The following is a 6,000-nucleotide window of genomic DNA, read 5'->3' as shown; positions in this document are numbered from 1 at the left end:
GTCCTGTGATACAGGCCCTCTCATATTCCCTCTATACATGCTTCCTTTGGGCTCTATTTGTGAACGTTATTATGTAAAATATCATTGCTATGCTGGTGATACGCAGCTCTATCTGCCATTAAAACCTGGTGACTGCTGCTCTCTGGTGGCCCTTTCTAACTGTCTGGAGGATATTAAGAACAGGACAGCAATGACTTTCGTCCAGATTAATGAAAACAAGACAGAGGTAATGAGTTTTGGTCACTGTTCATGATCTCAGAGAACAATTAGGGCCTCATTCAGAAAACTTCCAGTCACATACTAAAAATCTTGGTGTCATCTTTGATTCATCACTGAGTTTGATAAACAAATAAATGCTGTTGTGAAGGGGTGTTTCTGTCAGCTGAGTTCAATAGCCTGGCTTAAACCACACCTTTCAGCCAAAGACCTGGAGAGTTACTCCTGCTTTTATCCTGATTGGGTTACTGCCGTTCTCTGTACCCAGGTTTACCAGAAGCATCTTTATTCTGACTACACCTTGTTCAAAACGGTGCTACCAGGCTCTCAACAAAAAATAGACACCAAATTTCCCCTGTGTTGGCTGCATTGCATTGGCTACCTGTTAAGTTTTGAGAATTTCTGAGAATACAGTTTAAAGATTTCTTATTTCTTTCTAAGGCGATACATGGCATAGGTCCCCAGTCCGTCTCGGAGCTAATTCAGCCTTACACCGCTTCTTATTAGATGCATCTCTGTACTGACCCTGCACACACAGGAACACATTTTATTTATCTATTTAATCTGACTATTCTGCTTTGCACATCATGTATTTAACATTTATAGTGATTTTATATTTATTACTAGATTATTGTATAACTTTTGCACTGTTTTTTGAACTTGGTTGTTGCTTAGTCTTGTTTTTCCATGGAGCACCATTACACCAAAAACAATTCCTTGTAGGGTCAACCTACTTGGCAATAAACCACAGTCTGATTCTGATTATTTTTTGTGTAACATTGTGTAACATTGGCCAATGTCTCTACTTTTACTATATATTTATATTATTTTGACCTACAGCACTTTGGCACAACATAGATTGTTTTTAAATGTGCTATAGAAATAAAAATAATTCAACTTGATATAGAAACATATTTCAAGTCATCCATCTTGCCGAGATGGGGGTTGCGCTGTGACCCCTGGTGGACAAATTATGCAGCAACAGCACTCATATCATGGTTGAAAGTTCTGTCTTCAGTCTCTCTGTTTCTTTTTAGTTATCATTAATTGGCCATTATAAACCAAATGCTGATAGCGATTTATCACAGACTCCTGCATTAATGAATTAAAATATTCATGATGAATAAAGAAGATGAATTGGCGCTAATGTGTATTTTTACTGTGTTATTGATGAGATAAATATTACAGTACATGGATCGCTCTGGTATCTCAGAAATTGTCTCCATTTTTTCATACAAATTTATCATTAGTACAGTAGTGCTTGCAGTTCACAAATGCTTTGGCCTACAAACAATTTGGTTCGCAAAAACTAAATTTGGTCAATGAACAAACTCGACCAGATTCCTTTTTTTATACTAGTGTAACACCGGCAGGGCGCATATCCCAGCATGCCCCGCGTACAATTGTAAATAGAAGGACCACGACAGGCACCCAACAAGCACCGAACCCAAATACACAGATGGGAAACACAATGTTGTCAGAAGCTGAACTGCGAAATGCAGATGCAGTGATAGATTTACACAAACTAAATACACGTTAGGAGCGGACAGGGTATACACACAAGACATGGGCAAAGTGTAAAGTGAGGTAGACCTTCAACAGCACGTCAGTCCATTGCAGGGCAATGGAAGCTGGAGAAATGCCATGTGAACAGCAGAAATGTGGTCATACAGGATGTGAGGGTGAGACTGTGTGCTGTATACAGAGGGTCTGACCTCACGGCTTTGTTTCAGTCTTTAGTATTGTGATGACATTGTGATAGCCCAGTGATAACTATACTGGATGGGTGGTACCCCTTCAAAGAGCAAGGGGAGATGGGATACCATTGTGGTATGCAAGCAGGTCCTCAGGGTTGTCACACATGTTTTTCTGAGGTGTACACTGCTGGTTGCTTGAGCCCCTGGATGAGACACTGGTCAGTGCCCTGCAGAATCGCTGTGGGCAGTGTGAGGACTTCTGCCCTCTCAGTTAAACAATAGGTGCAGGGACTGAGTCAAATGAGTCTCTCTGCATCCTGCTTAATGATATCAAGGGGTTGTGTAGGCGTGTCTGTGCTCACATGGCTCTATCAGTACAGAGTGAACTGGCCAGGGATCAGTTTATCTAGACACTTAACCCCAGATAGCTCACATTCAGACACAGCCAACCCCTCTGCGGCCCTAGACGAGGCCCTGGAACTGGCTTTGGAGAGAGAAATTGTGGGCAGCAAGGTGGCGGGGAACGAGGCGGGAGAAATCAACCAAGCTGTAAACGCCAAAGGGCTTGGAGGACCCAGGCCCTCAGGTTTACTTCCTGGAGGCAGACTGCCTGTAGGCTGACAGGCAGCAGCACCCCCCCCCACCCCTCAATCCTCAGACAGTGTCCCAAGTTCACCGCCACCCAGGGTTCCGCCAAGGGCACGCATAGCCGGGAAGATGTGGGCCAACAAGGTTAATTTCCGGAACTTCCTTGTTGACACCGGGGAGGTGGCCCTGCTGCCACCTGCTGCAGAGGTGGTGACTATGGATTGGACTCACAGAGGCAACTTCTGTCACATACCCACCATAGTGATGTGAGTCGCATGTACTGCCCTAGTCCATACAGGTTCCACTGCAACCCTGGTGAGACCAGACACTGTCTAGAACTGACATTGGTGCAGGTGAGAACAATGACTGGTGACCTGGCCCCTTTAAGAGGGACGGGGTTGTTCCCTTTTGACATGGGGGGTTTAGTTGTGAATAGTAACTATGTGGATGGCTGACATGCTCGATCCCTCCATCCTGGGCCTGAATTTCCCCCGGAGCACGGCATGTGTGCTGGACTTTGGGCACAACATGCTGAGATTCCCTGCGGTCCATGTGTACAGTGGGGCCGCTGGCCCCGCAGCCTCTGCAGCTGACTGCCCACCCCTTACTGCCACTGGGCCTGTACCTCCACATCAGCTAGAGATCCCTTCCTCTGCTACAGTCACATGGGCCCCTGAGCCCACATGTGTCCCCTCCAGTGTAGCGCTGCAGCCTCACTCACTTCACTGGAGTCTAACGGGGTTTATCAGAGCGACTTACCTGAAGCTGCCATTGGAGGAGCCCATGATGACCACACGGTTGCCCTTGTGCCACTGCAATCCCACTGCCCTGGTCCTCTACCTCACACCATTGATCCCCTGCCCCACCCATACGGTTGTGTGCCTCTTCAGGTTTGCAGCCTCCTCCTGCACTGAGCGGCCATTTCAGAAGTTTAATTATTTAATTATACAGTAATACACACGTTTCCAACCATTAAAAACATTATCCAGACTTAAAGTCACTTGAATAAAAATATTTAAAAACTTGTTAGCATTTCAATATAGTATCTGGTTGGACTGTGTACTTCCTCTTTGTTTACATGGTTAACATAACACTCACAGCACAAAGTATGCTGTCCTCAGCATTCGTATCTCCGCAACATTCCAAAGATCCATCATAGGCCTTTAGTCTAAAAACAAGCTAAAATGGTCACTGAGAACCTTTGCGTCCATTGATTTCCATCAGCTGTGTTTGGAAAGTTCGAAAGAATTTCTGAGGCTACTGAACAGAGCCAGGGTTGCCAGCTCTCACCCATCTGGTGTGACACTCACACCTTCAGACTCTCACGCTCACGCAAGAAATCTTATTAAATCTTAGGGCAAATCTATATTATTTCATTATAAACCTAAAATTCGCTATATCAAATGCACTGGGGTACTTTGAAAACCCTGCAAACTATTTACAAGGTAATAAAACTGTTACGTACATGTAAATCTGTGTGCATACTTGTTTCAAACTGAAAATCTTATGCCAGCCAGCTAAACAAATTAGACAACCCTGCTACAGGGCTCTCTGTTCAGTTTTCGCTGAATGCTAAGGCTTCCCAGGCAAGCTACTGACCCTCCAAATTTCACAGACCTCTCGGCCACCCAGTAATCTGTAACTTTAGTGCTGAAAGCCTGACAGTGAGTGTATCATGTGAGGCAGCTGTGGAAATACAGACTCTCGTCTGTGCCACAAAAAACCTTCTACAGCGGCAATGTGGGATCTGTGCTCTCCGGGAGCATAACTGCTCGGTACGGCAGCTCCAGCTCTGAGGGCCGCCGAGTCCCGCTGAGGGTGATACGATGCGCCCAGAGAATCACCAGGACAGAACTGCCGCCCTGCATAAGTCCCCGGGGCCTTATGGCCGGGACTGAGAGGCCGAGGAGAAGCTTCTACCCCCGGCCAGTAGGATCATTAACATCACAGATTAAAAGCTAAAATATGCTATAACTACAATCTGTACTTTAAACATTTCTACATATTTTTTATACATTTTCATCTTTACTTTTTATATACCTTTTATTGTTATATTTTCTTATTATCTTTCTGTAGTTTCAGTTAATTCACGTTGTTTAATTTTGATGTCCTTTTACTAGTGTGTTTATTACACCGACTGGAGTAACGACAATTTCATTTCGCTGCCAGTGTACCACTACATTTGTACGACAAATAAAAATCTTGAATTTATTGTGTTACCCCCATCACATTATTTAATGTGTTCCTCATGAATTTCATTGTTTTCCTCAAAATAAACACGTATTCCAATTTTGGTTCTTGCAACACATTTCCAAAAAAGTTGGGACAGGAGCGATTTAGGGCCAGTAGTGAGGTAAATTGGTTAAATAATGATGTGATTTGAAACAAGTGATGTCAACAGGTGATTGTAATTATGATTTGGTACAAAAGCAGCACAAATACGTGAGAAAATTATTGAAATGTTTAAAAACAATGTTCCTCAAAGAACGACAGGAAGAGATTTGGATATTTCACCTTCATCAGTGCATACCATAATTAAAAGATTGAAGGAATCTGAAGCAATTTCAGTGCGTAAAGGACAAGGAAGCAAGCCTAAGTTGAACTACCGTGATCTCCGATCCCTCAGCATCCCACTGCATCAAGAATCGTCATTCATCTATAAGCGATATGACCACATATGACTACTTTGGCAAACCTTTGTCAAGTACCACAATACGTAGTTACATCCACAAATGCCAGTTAAAACTGTACTGTGCCAAAAGCAAGCCCCATCTTAACAGTGTCCAGAAGCGCCGTCGGCTTCTCTGGGCTCAGAACGCATCTGAGTTGGACCATCACACAGTGAAAACGTGTACTGTGGTCAGATGAATCAGTATTTCAGGTATTTTTTGTGAGAAATGGATGCCGTGTGCTCCAGACCAAAGAAGAAAAGGATCACCCAGACTGTTACCAGCAATAAGTCCAAAAGCCAGGGTCTGTCATGGTATGGGGTTGTGTCAGTGCCCTTGGCAAAGGTAACTTGCAGTTCTGTGATGGCACCATTAATGCTGAAAAGTACATAGAGATTTTGGAACACAATATGTTACCTTCAAGAAGACATTTTTTCCAGGGACGCCCATGCATTTTTCAACAAACAATGCGAAACCACATTCTGCACACATTACAAAGTCCTGGCTGTGGAGGAAGAGGGTATGGGTACTTGACTGCCTGCAGTCCCGACCTGTCTCCAATAGAGAATGTGTGGTTCATTTTGAAGCGCAATATGTGACAATGAAGACCCCGTACTGTTGTCCGCTTTAAGACTTGTTTGCAGGAAGAATGGGACAAAATTACACCTGAAACACTACATCACTTGGTGTCTTCAGTCCCTAAATGCCTTTTAAGTGTTGTGAAAAGGAATGGCGACATTACAAAGTACTAAATGCTTTACTGTCCCAACTTTTTTTGAAATGTGTTCTAAGAACCAAAATTGGAATACGTGTTTGAAAAAGAACAATGA

The sequence above is a fragment of the Brienomyrus brachyistius genome, unplaced genomic scaffold (genome assembly GCF_023856365.1).
Source record: "Brienomyrus brachyistius isolate T26 unplaced genomic scaffold, BBRACH_0.4 scaffold78, whole genome shotgun sequence".
Classification (NCBI taxonomy): Eukaryota; Metazoa; Chordata; class Actinopteri; order Osteoglossiformes; family Mormyridae; genus Brienomyrus; species Brienomyrus brachyistius.
Note: the sequence above shows the minus strand (reverse complement) of the source record.